This window comes from Symphalangus syndactylus, chromosome 13 (genome assembly GCF_028878055.3).
Source record: "Symphalangus syndactylus isolate Jambi chromosome 13, NHGRI_mSymSyn1-v2.1_pri, whole genome shotgun sequence".
Lineage (NCBI taxonomy): Eukaryota > Metazoa > Chordata > Mammalia > Primates > Hylobatidae > Symphalangus > Symphalangus syndactylus.
This window is the reverse complement of record NC_072435.2, coordinates 74370937-74390122: the sequence shown is the minus strand read 5'-3', so window position 1 is coordinate 74390122 and position 19186 is coordinate 74370937. Positions and strand designations below refer to the sequence as shown.

General features: G+C 33.9%; 1 protein-coding gene across 4 annotated transcripts in view; it reads right to left on the bottom strand.

The window, feature by feature from the left end:
* SYT1 (synaptotagmin 1) overlaps positions 1-19186 on the bottom strand; it is a 579008-nt gene that overhangs the window by 455212 nt on the left and 104610 nt on the right. For all 4 annotated transcript variants that reach the window (XM_055236330.2, XM_055236332.2, XM_055236334.2 and 1 more), the window contains exon 2: positions 10253-10372. The gene's annotated coding sequence lies outside the window, so the exon portion shown is untranslated. The remainder of the gene's footprint in view (positions 1-10252; positions 10373-19186) is intronic.

The following is a 19186-nucleotide window of genomic DNA, read 5'->3' as shown; positions in this document are numbered from 1 at the left end:
GTCCTCACAGAATGAGTTAGGATGTATTCCCTCTGCTTCTATCTTCCGGAAGAAATTGTAGAGAACTAGTAATATCTCTTCTTTAAATGTTAAGTAAAATTCACTAGTGAGCCCATCTGAGCTTGGTATAGGCTGGCTTTTTAGGGTTTATTTTATATACCTAATGTAAAGTAAATAGCAAATGGTAACTATGTATGCAGAGTACCATAGGCTCAAGTAAGGTTTTATATTCCAGCAAAGAGAGGTAGCAGGGGAAGGTCATGTGTAGCCTCATAGGTTCTTGAAAGGACCTTATATCCTGTCTGGGATAAGGATGTAACTATAAAATATAACAAGAGCTGAGTAAAAAAATAGTCTCATTGATTCAGCCTGAAACTTTATGTGTCTTTTTTTTCGCCACATCTTGAAAAGGTCTAACTAATGTTCTGGGTATAGCCTATGAGGTCTTTTAGCCAACATGTGACCTCATGAGCCCATCAGCCTCAGAGTACTTCTCCTTTGTGAGAGATGTATCTTTTTGTCTAGAAAACACACACCATTTTGAATTAAAGTGTACTTGATGAATGCATATTTCTTTTGGAGAAGAAACAGACTCATTAAAAGAAATGTTCCTCATGCTTAGAAAGGCTGCCTCCTCATTTGTATTGATCATAATGATATAATGCCTTCACAGTGGTGTTTGTCAAAGACTGCTTCCTGGTGCATAAACTGGTTCTTAAAGTTGCAAACAAATAGCGGAATGTTTTGAACGATGGAAGCATCTGAAATTTAAGGTGACCATAGTGAAGGACAATATGCATTCAGATATAAGCCCTTTATAGGATATGAGCCCTTAATTAAAAGAAAGTTTTATTATTTCATGGTCATGCTTCATAAAACTTTAGTATTTTTCAGTTCTGCATTGCGGATATCTTTAATAAGAGATATCAGAAACACTGAGGCAATTTTCCACCTGTTTTCTGAGACTGACAATGCTGATGGCATTTTTGGAAAGAAGAAAGATATGTATCTAATCCTTCATGTATATGGAGAACAACTCATCACAGTTCAGAATTCTATTATAGAGAGACATACAAATAGATATATATTGTTTCACAAACTAAATTTCAACATACATATCAAATAAATAGATGATTTATATTCCAGAACAAAAATATGTAGTTTCAGGGCATGAATGAAAAGCCTTTCTTAATGTGGAAAAATATTTTTCCCCTGTCAGGAGAAATGTGAATTTCATTAAATATAAACAAGAATTGCTAGCATTAGAAACCAAATAATCTTTACTTTGTTTTGGAGATATAATTGTTAATTAATAAATACATTTATTTTTAACTTCTGAACTGTAAATAAAAGGCAAAGATAATTTTCAGTTAGAAAAATATGTTAGCTAAAACACTGCAAAAATTGTAACCATGAAAGAAATTGTTGTCACTGTTTCGTCAAAAAAAACTACTGACTAATACAAGAATTTGGGGGGAAACATAATAGATGTTTTTAAACTGTCGTATGTTCTAAGGCATCAGTGATCTAGAAACTAATGGTTTATCAGAGATATACAAGAAGAAAATGGAACATAGCAATAAAATTATGATGAACACAGAGATTATTTTTATAAGGTCAGCTTTATGCACATAAATCATCTTCACTATTCACCAGCGACATTTCTTTCAGTAGAAAAACACAAACTTAGATTTTCAGTTTGAATGTACTTCCTAGTTAGAAGAAACTTGTGGGGAAACACGGGCCTGTGTGTTCATAACATAATGGAATCTGATAAAACCAGATAAGTTTTGAATACTAGGTTACATAAAAAGCAGGCAAAACTGCATACAATTTTTATAGTGGTATATAATTTCTCTTTCCTTCTGTTTTTATTTTTCCCTTCTTCAAAGTGCTTTTCTAAGAAAAGGACAAAGTTGTTGGTAAATAAAAATAGATTAATGTACATTTTCCTAACTACAGTTTATTGGATGAATACTGTTTGAAATTACTTCTTTTGTTGATTTAAATAGATTAAATAAAGGGAACATTTAGTACCCAAAATAAACTTGAAGCATACTGATCATAAACCAATTTATAAATTCCTATTCAAGACACTAAATTATGAAACAGAATTTCCTTACATTTATACTCAGAAGTTAACCAGCAGTATATAAGAAGTCCCAATATTTTTAGAATTAACAGTCCTAAAAGAACATAAAGAATTTGTTATCGTGTCTTCTACTTGGAATGTACCCATTAACATGAAGGGGGTTCATGAGCAATGGTGATCAGGGTGACAATTCTGTCTCCAGAGAGGCACTTTCTTGGATGCCATCAGATAGTGGTCATTTCTCCTTCTATAAACATAAAAACAACCACTAACCCCAAATGATTAGTCTGATTATTCTACGTATTCAGCTGCCATCTTGAAGGGGAGTCATTTTAGAAAGAATATATTCTTCTTTCTTAGATTCTCCCTTGCTTACAGTTAAATAACAAAATCGTATAACAACATCACATAGAAAATTGTGATAGTGTTCATATTTCAGAAATTTAGGTTTATTATACTAAGTATAGTTTTAATACTTATCTATAAATATGTGAGAATTGGGAGGTAATACAGTGGAGTAGTTCTTCATTGTTAAACAGAACTGTATTACGATTTTTCACAAAAGATAAATAGCTGTCTTTCAAAAAAATCAAGAAGAAATGTCAACATTCTCTTCTCAGAATATTGCATTATGTCATTCGTTGTTCTTTCCTACAATTTCAGTAAGTTTCTTTTTGGTTCTCGGTATGCAATGCGTCTTGTAATAGTATATATTCACTTTAAATCCACGCTTGATGCATCTTTCTTTTTTCTCATTTTAGCATCTTGAACTTATTTTCTTACAAGATTATGTCACAAACTATAAATAACTGCGGTTTTGTTGCTCTTTCCACCTTCCTGTTAATTCTTTCTCTATTGTGGGACCTAAATTTGAGCCCAAGTCTCTAACGAAGTGATCATACCCAGGATTATTTTTGTTATGTTTCTATTTAAATACCTTAGAATAATGTTTATTTTTAACATTAGCATATTGTCAACTTGTCAGCTATTGTGAACCAAAAACTCCATCTAATTTTCTGTATATTTGATAGCAAATTATAATTCATCTTTATGTGTGTTTCTTCCATGAGTATAAACATTTAATATATTTTCCATTCAATTAAATTCTATCCTTCATTGTTTTCTAATTTGTAATTATCTAAACTAATTTGTAATTTTTATTTGTAAATAGACACATTAGGTTTTTTTTGTTGAGTTGTAGGATTTCTTTATATATTCTGGATATTAAATCCTCATCATAACAACTAAAAAATAACAATTTACAAGATCAATGACCAAAAAGCAAGAGAAAAAATCCCATAATGCTCTATAAAATGCATGTTTTATTCACTTTTCTGTAGGTATATTATACTTCAGCCAATAGGTTAATAAATAAAATACATTGTGGTATTTGTGCCATAAAAAATAAACAAAATAGACATACTGCAATGGTAAATATACCACTGTGTTGCTAGGGTGCTCTGAATTTTTAATTTCTTGATAAATTGTCCAGGGAATTAAAAACCATCACAGATATGTAAGGGCTGTAATTGTCTTGAGAAGTTTTAAAATCTAAGATGTAATAAAGGGATTTATACAAATTTCTTAATAATTGTCTTGGTAATTTGTCTTGGTGGTTGGTCTGTCTCTAGACGCTATTAAGATTTGCCCTAGATAAAGGCATACTTGATACAATATATATTCTCTGTATGATGAAACTGTGGTTGTAAATATTTAGGTCTGAAAATTATTATTCTTGGATTCACTGAATGAAAAGGACAGTATCATTAATGGATTATTGCTAAGGACCAATCTTTTCAGTGGCACATCTTTATGTATCAAATTTTTGAAATTTTAATGATGTCAAAGAGGTGCCCTTTTAACAGCTAGTTAAATTCCCTAAGATATAGAAATTTACACTGCCTTGATTCTTTACTTTTGCAGTTATCTAAACTCTTACATTGCTATTCTTCTTAGCAATAACTTCAAACGAGAAATTTTTATGTTCCCTTAAGATTATCCTTAGTTCTTCTTGAAACATCATCAGATGTAACCTATTGCATTTTCAAGATGTATATTCAGACATTTATATATGTACACATGTAAATGACTATCCTGTTCTAATATCCTGGAATAGTGTGAAAAATTTATAAACAATTTAGGGCTAATCTTTATACCATCTTTGTGCCAAGTACACATAGTTAATGTAGAATGGTTAAGCTAGAGATCCTGAAGGAGGTTGTTGGGATAATTGGAATAAGTTCTCACCAGATAGCTTATGATCATTGACAACTTAATACAGAAAACGGATTCCAACGTGTAGATATGGGACACTTAATCCCTGGAAAATGTAATTAAGAAAAATCTCACGATAAGAAAAGATGCCTTTGAGGCCTGGGCTGTGAGGTATTTGATTCCATAATGGCCACATTGGAGCCACTCTGGTATTACTTACGTCTGGCTATACGGATTAAATTTATCAGGCAATTCATCTTATCTAATATGTAAATTTATGAATTTATTTGTTCCTTCACCTAAGACGATGGAAAATCTTAAAAGCGTTAAAATAAGTGGATTATATTAATTTGAGGGCAATGTTGAAAACAGTAAGAATCAAGGAGACTAAAATGAAGAGTAGGATTACTGACTGAAAAAAAAACTTGGAGGAAGAAAATTTAGACAAAAATATGATTAAAGTTAGTGAATAAACAAAATTTTGGTGGGTCTTATTATTTATATATTTATTCCTTGTTAATAGTCTACTTCTCTACCAGAAGGTAGTCTCCATGAGGAAAGGGGCCTGGACAAGAGGGTTTGAAAAATAACCGACATTGTAGATGCTTAATAAAACCATTGAATAAACAAAGGTATGAACTCAGGCTGCATGATGGATAAGATTTATTGGATCAGGGAAGTGCAAGAGACAAAAATAGATTGATTGGAAACTTAAGTGTAGGAAATATTATCAAGGAAGTTTATATGTGAGTATAACTGATGATATAGCATCAGTTATAAATTTTGAGGTATCACTTCTACGGTTTGGGGTAACAAAACTGTTTGGAAAATTCACACAAGGCTGCAAGACCATACCATCATCCTCTTCTTAAGCCCAGGTTTTTATAGTAGCTTTCAGAAGCTGCCAAATAGAAATTCAGGTAACTCAACACAGGCATTGACCATTCCTGCCCTAAGACACTTCTTTGAATGTTGCCAAAACCCATCCTTTGCTCTTGTTTCTTGAAAATGGAATGGAAAGGAGGGGTGCTTGATACTGAAAAATTCCTCTAAACACCTTTCTTCAATAAAAGATGAACCATTATTTTTTCCCAGTCTTATTCACCTGTCTTTCCCATAGAATTTCTAGAGTTAAAAGGGATTTTAGAAACTTACATGATGACCTTCTGTACTTCAAATTAACTAGTAATAGAGATTTAGACTTTTATTTCACTGAAAATTACAGTTGATGAAGAATTATGGGTCATTTTTCCAGGAAGCCTTTCTAACTTCTTGCTTCTTATACCATAGATTAGCCTAGTAATGAGATATATCAGCTCAAAAAGAGCTATATATTGCAGGTTTTCAATTTGAATGTGCTAGTTTTTCTTCACTTTGAATGGAGAATTTTTATCATGAGCAAATAGTTCTATTTTTTACATCTCTAAAAATTGTTTTTAAGGTTAAATGGAAGTGATGGGAGCTCTACTTACGGCTGCTAAGACCTCATTAAAATCAGAAGAATAGAGGAACAAGACAGATACCTCCTTTTTTTGCACCTTCTTCTCTGGGTTATCCACACTCCTAGCCCTCCATCCCTAGGCACGGATGCCACCTGTTCCCTTCAACTATCCAAATTTAAGAAACAGAAAATAAATGAGAAATGGTAAAACACAAAATACTAAAATTCAAATACAACAAAATATTCTTTGGGTCCCAATGTCTGGGCTAAAAGTAACAAAATTTGCATAGTGCTGACTACATAGTAGGTATTTAATAAATATTTTGTAAATTAAATGAACAACTGTGCACACAAAGGCAGCAAATTGGTAAATTTGGTTCACTTGATGCTGAATTTTTAGAAAGGGAGAAATGGTAGAATTCCTTAGAAACTGGAGCTCAATAAAACCTTGAGTAAGGAGTTAATCCACTCAGAGAAAAAGCCATTGGTAGAAGGCCAAAGATTCATTAGCTCTCCCTTCACTCCATTAGTTGGCACTCACTGAGTTAGCATGCATGCTCGCTCACTATCTCTCCTTACCATTTCCTCAACACAGCTGCTTTCTAAACGGATATGTAACAGCATCGTTATCTATTCATTTTAAAAGAATTAATGCCGGTCGTTGTGGCTTTCACCTGTAATCTCAGAACTTTGGGAGGCCAAGGTGGTGGATCACCTGAGGTCAGGAGTTTTTGACCAGCTTGGCCAACATGGAGAAATCCCATCTCTACTAAAAGTGCAAAATTAGCTGGGCGTAGTGGCTCACGCCTGTAATCCCAGCTACTCAGGAGGCTGAGGCAGGAGAATCATTTGAACCTGGGAGGTGGAGGTTGCAGTGAGCCAGGATCATGCCATTGCACTCCAGCCTGGGCAACACGAGCAAAACTCCATCTCAAAAAACAAAAACAAACACAAAAACAAACAAACAAAAAAACATTGAATACACCTGTTCTTCTGGATTATAAACATAACATTTATGAGCAAATTTTCTCTTTAATAGCTAGTTCAATGCTGTTGGCCACTCATACTTGAGATCCTTTTGCCTTTCATTCTCTAAATCTGCCCAGCATCTCTCCCCTTCATCTCCCTCTCCCCTGTTCAGGGGAATACTGTTCATGCTATAACCCCACTTTCTCTGTGTTTTAGATAAATATCCTACCCTCTCTTTTTATTTCTCATTTATTTATAAGGAAATTTACTTTCCTTTAGCATTGATATTCAAAGTAAATATATAATGTAATATTTTTGGTCTAATTGGCTTAATTTTGAGGATCATATAGTATTGTTTTCAATGATTCTTCTCTTCAATTTCTAGTTTTATAACTTATGTAATTTTACTATAATGTTGTGGATTTCATAAAATTGAATCTGGGCATGAAACATCATTTATAGCATTCTTTATATTTGTTTTGTTGTTGTTGTTTTTTTTTTTTTTTGAGATGGAGTCTTGCTGTCGCCCAGGCTGGAGTGCAGAGGCGCGATTTCAGCTCACTGTAGGCTCCGACCCCCGGGGTTCACGCCATTCTTCTGCCTCAGCCTCCTGAGTAGCTGGGACTACAGGCGCCCGCCACCTCGCCCGGCTAATTTTTTTTGTATTTTTAGTAGAGACGGGGTTTCACCGTGTTAGCCAGGATGGTCTCGATCTCCTGACCTCGTGATCCGCCCGCCTCAGCCTCCCAAAGTGCTGGGATTACAGGCGTGAGCCACCGCTCCCGGCCGCATTCTTTGTATTTGAAAATAAGTTTTGAGTCCCATATAGTTAACTTCTAAATGAAACTTTTGAAACACAACCTAAGTAGTGTCTGTCCATAATCTAAATACAATCTTCAAAACTAGCTGAAAACAAAAGAATTTTTGATACATAAAATGATTCTTATGAACACAGAAACAATGTAAATTATTCCAGTCTTTTCAGGACATATTTAGTTTACAAAGTAAATTAACCTACAAACCTAAGATTTTGACCATTTTCCGTTTTTAGACCTTGTCTCCATGCAGTCGGCTATGTAGGAAGCAAAAATTAATTTTATGGGTCAAACATTCTCTGTAGTCTTTCTACTAGAACTAATGTAGATTTTTGCTGTCTTTCAGTGCCTGAGGTAATCACGACATTCTGTCTTTTCATGGTTCAGAAGACAGTTCTTTGTCCCCTAACTCTCATTTGAGTATATACTTACTTTAGAGTTTGGTATGTTAAATTGGCAAACATGTCTTACTTGTCGCACTGAGAAAATATTCTTATTAAGATTAGATAAAATTGAAATATTCATTTATGAAAAAATGGAAAAATCTCAGCCCAAAGAATTCAATTTAGTTGTATTAATAAAGCATCTTCTGAAAGTAAGACACTCATGTAATTCATTTAAATGGAAACCATAACAAAAAGATAGGTTGAAATTCTTTAAAAAGTGGTGTTTATTAGATATATAAAATATTAAAGATAGACTTGTTATTTACAAACCTTTGTAAAACTGAAGATTCAAATATGAAAATACTAATGAATTATACAAATTATAAATTTAATACCTTTTACCATTATAAATATCATTCATTATTTGGCAACTTGGAAAAAGCTTTTAAATAACAGACGTCCATATCCTTAATTAACACTAAATATTAAAATTTTAATTTAAGATATTTAAAACTCATATTAAAGGTGAAATAAACAACCTAGAATGCTTTGTGCAGCCAAGTAATGAAAATATGTAGAAAAAAATTCAAATTCAAATATAACTTGATTTTGGTGTTTTTGTTTTTCATATCAGTGATATGATTTTATATCAGTTATATCATATATATGATATGTATGATCATATATATGATTGTATCAGTTATAGTTTTACAATGCTTTTCTGTCAGTTGTTTCCTTGGTTTCATTTTGTAGAGCAGTGGTTATTACACTTTGGAGTATATTATAATCACCTAATATGTATATTTTAAATGCTGGTCCTAGAGCCTACTCCCAAAGATTCTGACTTAAGTCTGGCGTGGAACTCAGAACATATATTTTTGTAGGTTGACTTTATACCACATTTTGAGATGTTTCTCAAAATAGTTGTAGGACAGAAGATGAAAATGCTCCTAAAAGACATTAATGTAGAAGAGAACAAAATGGAAATATTTTAAGATCTGTATGGTAAGAATCATACTGCAAGGACATTAGGCACCTGCCCTTCATTGTAAAATGATTAAAACATCCAATGCAAATTAGTACTGTGGCAATTATTTCCTAGAAAACTAAAGTACTATCAATACTTGGTATATGCATTTCCAGAACCACTCTGTTTAAAAAGAAATCCATGTAAAGAAATAATGATAATTTGAAAAAAAAGTTTCAGCAATAACAACTGTGATCCTACACTGTGGTATCTTACTGCAAGAGATAGGAGAAAGTTCTAGTACTGAAATAATTTATTCCTAAAAGGTGAAAAACATTATGATCCAGTATAGCATAAGCCTATAGATACATCTACTTAATAAGTAGGTTAATTTTATAGGAATATATAGTTGGTATATTTCTATGTATTTTTGTATTTTTGTAGCAAACTTTCTCAGGGAGAAGAAAGTCTAAGATATAAGTAGTAAAATAGAGTCTTAAAGACATAGCTTCACACTGTAACATTATTTCTCTTGTATACAGTGGAAGTAATGTGAAAGGCTATTCTTTAGAAATCCAAACTTCAGTAGCATGGGACTCCAAATAAAGATCACGAGATAATCTAATCACCTCACGTTTACTTCATAGAATTGTGTGTATGCCTAATAAAAGTGTGTTAGAAATGACTTAAACCAAAGGAGTAATTTGATTGGTTAATGAAGAGTCTAAGAATGATAATTGAATTTGATGGAATTCATTAGTTAAGACATTCAAACAGATACTTTACAACCCCGATTATGTACTCCAACATATGTAATAGTCACAGTGTGATATATGTACTTCACTGTTGAATTAGCCATATATGAAAGAATGAGACACAGCATGGTACAAGGAAACATCAGTCTGAGACAAATTCTGCTCTCCCCTCTAGCCCTTCACCCAATACTGGTGCTAAAATATCATCTGTGCAGCAGGCCACAAAAGCACAGAGGCAGATGCCATGGCATATTCTTTTAGAATGCAAGACTGCTCAAGATCATCTACAGATAATGAACCATGACAACTTTGGATTTGATAGAGTACAAAATGACAGTGGGAGAAAGCAAACATGTTATACAAGGAGCCAGTGCCCCACCAACAAAACCAGCATTTCGAAAACATTAATAATAGTAATAATTTCAGAAGATGTGACAAACACTAATTTCCCCTTAATATCACAAAAATTTTTAAAGAGATACAGTTCTTCAATCTTCAGTGCAAATATTACCCTTACCCCCGCTGGCCCCACCGCCACGTATAAAAAGATATGGACGGATAAAGGAGATTGATCATCAACAAAATGTGTCAAAAATTTGTTTTTTCCAAATACCTTAATCAGACAGTTCCAGTGCAATTTCCAGGAATGAGGCAGTAGACAAATGAGCAGTCTTCCAATCTGAGTCCAGCTCTTGCTAGTTCTTGCTGGCTCTTGCTAGTTTTCCTGTTTTCCCTTGAGAGAGAGAATAATAGAAAGAATCTGTGAAAATGCTAGCCTGCAACTCTGCACATTGACTTGGTATAGACTTCTGCTTATTGACTGGGTATAGACTTCTGCTTATGCAGCCCATTCATTTTTCACATCCTGCTCTAGCTTCCTCAATTCCTGGTTGTGCTGGGTGCTCCAGGCTAAGAACCAATAGGTATGAATCATGCTGACATTTAAAAAAAATCTAGAAGAATAAACATTTCAAAAGAGCAACTTTTTCATATTATTCTGACATCTCCTGTTCAATGGCATCGGTCTATAGAGGAGAAATAGCCTGTGCTGCCACAGAAGACACCCAGTGGAATTACCAACAGCAGGGAATTATCTAAGCAATTCACACTTTGTTTTGCTAACAAGACTCCATGTTAGGATACTGGAGTGTTATCCTTTTCTGGCAATGTTCTCCTACCTTTTCAGAATTATTGAAAAGCTAACTGAGTCTATTTTGATTTGTGAATCTCTTTGTGAGCAACAGCAGCTGCAGCAGTGCTAATAAAAAGGAAAGACATTGCTATTTACCTAGAAAGAAGTTTGAAATACTGCACATACTAAAGCATCTGAGTGGTAGGGAAGCTCTATCAAATAGTTTAATATTCCATTCCTTCCTCGCTTTCTTTGCCCTTTCGGGTTCCCTTCCTCTCGCCTTTCTTTTACATTTTTTTATCTTCTTTTTTCCCCATTCTTTCTTTTAAAAATTTTTTCTGTTCTCTTGAATGCACTCCCTATTGCATTCATCTACTTTTTTGATACAAAACTGCAAAAAATGTTGCCCCATATATCTACTATCTTACATTTGATGGTTGAAAGTAATAATTTTAGAATATGGAATCTCTAAAAAACTGAGTTATAAAGTAGCATAATTCTTTCACAAATATAAAAACACAGGTAGACAGAATTCACGTTGTCAGCTGAATCCTGCAGACCAATTAAGAATTGAGGCTTTGCATAGTAGAACATATATTAAAATCATATTGTATGCCACTAGTTTATAAAATTTGTCATTTGTCAATTGAAATAAATAAGTTATAAAAAAGAATTTAGGTTTTGTCGATTCCAGTGACTTCAATACAAATCACATCATTCTACTGTCTTTACAGTTTAGTTTTCAACTCTCCAGAGGAAGCTGACATGGCAACACTCTGTTATTTGAAAATTTGAGTTTTCCTACTACAAGATAAATGAATACATAATCCCCTACAGCTTTCATTATACTCTGAATAGAATTTTATATTTCCTCTGCAGTTATTAAACCGTTCTCTTTGCCAACCAGTGGATTGGAATCATTCTGGCATAAATCCATATAGAAAAACATGGGAATTTACAGGGTTTGGGAAAACTTAAGTCCTTAGTTTAAAGGAACAGATTCTTCACAAGAGAGTTTTATTCCCTGAGTAGCTTCTGAGCAACATTTTGCCTGGCTGATACAGACAAGAAATAGTTGACTCCAGCTCAGGCGGCTTTTAATAATTCTTTACGATCTGTGATTTATTTAATGAATATTAATTGTCTATTTTAAACTTTTTTTTTTCTTTTTGGCCAGGTCTTGGGGATAAAAAAGAGAAAAGATAGGTTCATGCCTCTAAAAAAGTTGGGGCGACATATATGGAAATAAAATAAAATATTTTTATAAATTGGTAAGTGTCATGGTGTAAATTTGGGATATGCTAGTCAGTGAGGAAAGATTCTTCCCATCCTCAAAAATAATTCTAATTTCTCACCCTAAAAAACACAGAAAACATCACCAACACTGTGTGTTTGCTGTGTATGTGTGTGTCCTTTAGAATATTGAGCATGAGGTGATTGAACAATAATGCCCTGAGCTATTGCTATCTGGGATTATTTAATGGTTTTACCCATTCGTGATTTTTCATAATTGAATTTTTTTCAACAATGATTCCAAGCATAAAGTGGCTTCCCCTCAACTCTCTGAAAGTGTTTTAAACCTTTCTCCCATGGCTACAAGTCCCAGAAAGTATCTTATTCCTCAGAGAGAATGGCCACCAGAATCAGATTCTACATGTTAGAGAAAATACATGAGTTAGTAATACATACCCATTCTAGAAGCCAAATAGCCTAAAAACCATCTGTCACTGGGGCTATGAGCTTACAAGCAAGCACAGCAGACTTCCAGCAGAGTCTGGGGCAAGAGCCTCATAGATTTAAAAACACAGATTAAATAACACAGATCCAACTAGAATCATTTGCTCAGTCCCATGGTTTAAAGGATATTACCAGCTCCCACCAGAACCCACTTTGCCAAGTGTTGCATAAAACTACATGTTGTAAACTGAAGACATTTTTGATGAAATTTATTCTTTAATTCTCTCAGGAACAATTTTCTAAGTGCCTAGTCTATGCCAGGCAGGGTGCAAAGCAGTGAAAGTACACTGGCCAAGGAGAAAAACAACTGCCTCCACCCTCCTCTCACCTCATCCCGCAGAACTTGCCATCTGAGGAGGGGTATTTGATAAATATACAGAGTGTAACATAAGTGTTTACATAATTTAAATAGTAGTAAGTTCCCAAAGGATAGGTAAAGACCCTTGAAGAGTGAGAACAGGGGAACCTCAGGGAGAATTGGCTTCCATGCAGAAATCACACTTCGGTATTAAAAAGTGAGCAGGAGTTAGTCGGGTTTGGGGGTGGGGTGGGATCAGGGAGGTCGGGGTGGGCCCAACGTGGGAACAATATGTGTGTGAAGACCTAAGGCAGGAAGGAGCATTATACGTTTGACAGACTTAAAAAAATAAAAAGTTACTATGGCATGGTAACTTTTTGAATATAGTGAGTTTAGAGAAACACGGAGGATGATGAAGCTGGAGGCGGGCATGGGTCAGTTTGTGCTGAAGGGTCTATGTGAGGGGGATCATGAGAAGCCTCTGGAGGATCTAATTTCTTTAGTTGCTCTTTGAAGAATGGATTGAGGTGGAGGCAGGAATGAAGAGGGGTAGGAGATGAGATTTATCATGATTAAAAAAATTCTTGTACCTATTCTCAGGAATAACTATTATATTGGTTTAAAAAATAATTTTCAGGGCTGGGCGCGGTGGCTCATGTCTGTAATCCGAGCACTTTGGGAGGCCGAGGCTGGTGGATCACGAGGTCAGGAGATCGAGACCATCCTGGCTAACACGGTGAAAACCCGTCTCTATCAAAAATGCAAAAAATTAGCCGGGCATGGTGGCGGGCGCCTGCAGTCCCAGCTACTTGGGAGGCTGAGGCAGGAGAATGGCATGAACCTGGGAGGCAGAGCTTGCAGGGAGCCGAGAATGCGCCACTGCACTCCAGCCTGGGCGACAGAGCAAGACTCCATCGCAAAATAAATAAATAAATAAATAAATACATACATACATACATACATAAAAATAATAATTTTCGGAAGACTTGATGTTTAGTAGATTGACCTGTTTTCTTAATTTATAAGTAATGCTATATTTTTCTTCATAGCACTTATCTAATATAGCTATGCACCAAATAAAAAAATTTCAGTTAATGATGAATTGCATTTAAGATGACAGTCTCATAAGCTTATAATACCACATTTTTACTGTACTATGTTTCAATACACAAATACTTACCATTGTGTTACATTTGTCTATGGTATTCATTGCAGTAACATGTTGTACTGGTTTGGAGCTTAGGAGCGATAGGCTATACCATCTAGCCTATATGTATAGTTAGCCTATATCATCTAGGTTTGTGTAATACACTCTGTGATGTTTACGCAATGACAAAATGCCTAATGATGCATTTCTCACAACATATTCCTGTCATTAAGATATGACTGCATATATGTATTATATATATACACATATATATTTTTTCTGTATATATACACATATTATTATGTGTATATACACATAATATATATGTATTTTTTGCTGTTTGTCTCTTCCTCTTGCTACTGTAGTTGCTTTGAAAATCTACAAGAGTTAACTTTTTCTTCAGTTTGGTTTTTGCTACATGTCTAGGACCTAGAACATCACTTGGCATAGAACAGTAGTAGCTCAGTAAATACATCTTGAATGAGTAAACAAATGTATTATTTTGAAAATTGTCTCCAAGATGTTAGGAATTATTTAGTGCTAATGTTCTTGTAAAGTTACTTTTATGCAAGGTCAACCTGTGTAGTAAGTTGGAGCACATTAGATTAATAAAATTTGTTCCTGGTTATTTGTCATTAAAAACATTCTTTAGGTTGATTCCATACATTGGCTATTGTGATTAATACTGCAATATGTAGAGGAATGGCGATACCCCTTCAACATACTGTTTTCATTTCCTTTGGATATATACCCAGTAATGGGCTTGCTGGATCATATGGTAGTTTTATTTCTAATTTCTTGAGAAGCCTCCATAGAATGGCAGTTATCAGGGCCTGGGGTGGTTAGAGGTTGGGCTGGGGAGATGTTGGCCAAAGGAAACAAAATTTCAGTTAGAAGGAATAAGTTCAGGAGATCTACTGTGCAACATGGTGACTATAGTTAATAATATGAGGTAGTCATAATAAAAATACTAAGAGTGGATGTAAAGTATTCTTACCACAAAAATAGTAATTATGTGAGGTAATGCATATGTTAATTAGCTAGTGTTAGCCATTTCACAATGTACATAGACTTCAAAACATCATGTTGTGCATGCAAATACATATAATTTTCCTGTGAATTAAAAAATAACTTTAAAAGAAACAGTTGTTAGAGTCGTTGTAGCTTATTAAAAAGGTGTAAATAAAACCCAATTGGGCAAAACAAATTGATGAAAAATAGAAGGTAAAGAGGCTAATGGGAAAGCAAAATACATTTGTTCTAACTAACATATTTCTCTGAGACTTTAAGTTCGATTATTGTAGAGTAAGTTTCAATTATTTTAAGCACATTGTCTTGATGTTTACATAAAATTCTGAATCCTTTAGTTATTTTCAGTTTAGAGATAAATGCAGATAGTGGATTGTCTGGCACCCTTTATTTGATAGGAAGACTGGTGGGGATATAACTTAAGCCAAACATATGCATTTTATACTTATCAATATTATATTGTTATGGCATAGAAATAAGTTCGTAAAAACTCAAAGGTGAAAGAAAAAAAATCGAATGAGTTAGGAATATTAATAGATTTTTCACAGAGTGAAGTGTTTCTTAATTTATCAATTATTTTCTCCTAATGAACATATGTGCCATGAATTTCACTGGATTAGATATAAATTGGTTTAATACACCAACTTAAATAATTTAGAGAAATGTGCCATATATATATATATATATATATATTCTTTTTTTGCTAAGAAAAGCCAAGTTATTTGCTTATGGCACCCTTAATTTTAACTTAAGTGTGTTCATTTTTTCCCATAGTATAATTTTTAAAAGTCTAATTTGAATATTACTTTAATATGGAAAATTAACTTTATCGTAGTCCATGTAGGTTAAAAGATTCAGTGAACCTTGGCAAAGAAAATATAAATGATTTGTTTATGATGCATTACCTTAGGTTTTTGACCTTACGTATAAGCACATCACAGATGATATATCAGCTAATTACCTGAGACATGAATATTTAAGGAATAATTACACTGAAATATTCTTTGTGGCAAGATATCTTACATGATATTTACATAAGAAGAATCTTGGTTTAAAAGGTGAAAGGCAGCAAATGGGGGAGAAAATAGAAGAGCGAGATTTTCACCTATGCCATTCAATTGTTTGTTCTTAGTTTAAGAAATAATTTACAATTAAATGATTACAAATTGTATTAGAAACAGAATGTAAAACAGACATTAGGATTATGCATTTCTTCATTTAATTACCTATTAATACGAACTTTAATTCCTAGAAGTCTGCAAACCTCCTGAAATATTTTGTAAAATTATATATGTTTATGCATTTTCACCAGACTCTTAAAAGGGGTCAATGATTCCCTTCCTTGAAAACAGTGTTCAGAAATTGAATTTACTTGCCCAAAGTCTCACAGCTTATTAGTAGCATAGGTGAAGTATCATTCATATCTATTGATTCTCAGTCTTGTCAGTGAAAAGTGCCCTTTTCATTATACATTTCCTCTGCTATAATATATAGTCCAAGTCAAGCCATCATAAGACTTTATTCGCCTCTAGAATCACAAAGTTAAAATAGCACAAAATAATTAGAAAAACAAGCTTTAGCTTCATTATTAAAAGTAAAATTTGTTTGATTTTTTTTATCAAAAATGTTAGGAAAAATTGTTTACCACATTATTCAATGTGAAATGAAAGACACAAGAAACTTTATATAGTTTTTCTTTGTGAATTGTTCAGAAAAGTGAATTTGAAAAGCTTAGCTCTCTTGTCTGATTTAATCCATGGAACAATGCATCTACTCTCATTATTTTTGTTATTTCTAAAATCTTAACACAGACTAAGCTGTGAATTTTAACAACCTGTTTTTGTTCAACTGAATTGCCTTCACTTTCTCTAGTCCTTTGTTAGTGAGGACAGATGAATGTATTTCTTTTATCTTTTGTAAATTTATTCTTCAAATTTTATTTTTAAATTATTTAAAAGAAGTTTGGACATCTTTATAAGATAAATTTTATTAAGAAAGGAATCTAGTCTAGAGATTTGCTAAAAGTAGTTATCATGAGAGAAAATTTTTAAAGCACATGATCTATTGAACAGTGACATAGTCTCATTCTGTTGTCCAGGCTGGAGTGCAGTGGTGCAATCTCAGCTCACTGCAACCTCCACCTCCTGGGTTCAAGCAATTCTCCTGCCTCAGCCTCCCGAGTAGCTGGGATCACAGACATGCATCATCACACCCTGCTAACTTTTTGTATTTTTTTTTTTTTTTTTTAAGTAGAGATGGAGTTTCACCATGTTGGCCAGGCTGGTCTTGAGCTCTTGACCTCAGGTGAGCCACCCACCTAGCTATAATTCTTGATTTCATCATCTAGAAAACAAACAAAAACAATGGGTATAACAGTAAATCTCCAACATTGCTGTTATGAAGATTGGGTAATTAATCCAATTAAAATGTGTAGCTCATAATAAGCCATACTAGGTTTATTTCTTGGTTGAGACTCTTGGGTAATTAAGTTACTCAGTGATGTCTTTGTTCTGCAAACCTGATTTACAGTGTATTTGCTAAAGGCTAGTGGTAGTGGATTATTTATCACGTCTTTGCTATCCTCTGAAGAAGATAATAGGAATATAACGATTATGTACTTTTCTCAAGGTCACACTAACAGGAAGTTAGCTGAGATTTGAACCCTGGCTATCATGCTTCAAGCCCTTGCTCTTAAACATGTCTCTGTCTTATTTTTTTCTGTGTATTGCTGAAAGATAGGTGCACCTAGCTAAACTGACTCATGTTTATAATACCACTGAGTTAGTCCAGGATGTAAAATGAAACTAATATACTGATAACATTTTAAAATTTAGGCAACTGTCTTTACCCGTTCTATTCAAACACAAGACGTCTAAAACTAAAACCAGTTCCCATAACCTTGTTTTCTTTCTTTCTCATTTGGTGCTGTGCTCATTTATTCACTTTAAGTAGGGTTTATTGGAGGTTCCCAATGGGCCAGGCCCACAAATACAAATGACAATGTCTTTAGTCATTAATACCACATGAGGTCATCTTTGCTTTTTTTCTTTATTTCTGTAATCAGGCACAAGTCTATCAATTCTTTCTTCTATGACTCTAGCAGCAACTCACCTTTTCCTCTCAATTTCCATCATTAATACATTGAGTGGACTGACTGAGATCTTTATCACTTTATACTTAGATACTGTAACAAACTCCAGAATAATCTACTTCCCCTTCATCTGAAACACCAGTTTCAGATTAATTTTTCTAATATACTTCAGTACATAATCATTCCAATTATTAGGAAAGAAAGTACTAGTAGAAAGAGCAATAGATGTCGAATCCTGGGCCATTACTTGTAAATTTTATCCTTGAAGACAATCTTGATCATCTGCCAAGGCATTTTCTATAACGTATCCAGTGAAAATGCAATACTCAAAATGCAAGACTGATAAAGCACGTCACCTCCCCCTTTAAAATCTTCAGTGGCTCACCTTTGCTCTGATGATAACTTACGTTTATAATGCCCTTTATTTCCTGGGTCCTGCTGACTTCTCCTACTTCATCTCACCACACTCCCCTCATTATATTACAGTCAAATCAAACTTCTGGAATAAGTCATGCTACTCCTTCCAATCCAAGCTACTCCTTCCAATCCCAAGTTGACTTATTCCTATCCTGATCCCCTGCCATGGCCCATAATGGCTCTGCTGGCCTTATCTACCATTCTCTGTCCTCCTCAAACTGCTCTTGCCACACTGGTCATTCCTGAAGCCCAACCAAGACGTGTTTTTACCCAGGGCTTTGCATTTGCTCTTTCTTCCACCTCCTCTGGATGTTAACCTGGCTTATTCTTTTATTTATTGCAGTCTTTTTCCAAATGTTACCTTTGTAGGGAAGTCTTCCATTGCCATTGTACCTTTATCTTATTCAGTCATTCCTCAGTATCTATCGGGGATTGGTCCTAGGACCTCCTGTAAGTACTAAAATCTTTGGCTATTCAAGTCCCTGATATAAAATGCTGTAGTATTTGAATATAACCTATGTACATCTTCCAGTATGCTTTATCTCTAGATTACCTATAATACCTAATACAATGTAAATGCCATGTAAATAGTTGTTATAGTCTATTGTTCAGGAAATAGAACATGGAAAAGTCTCTACATGTTCAAATTCTAAAAAATATATTTTTGATCTATGATTGGTTGAATCCAAGGATGTT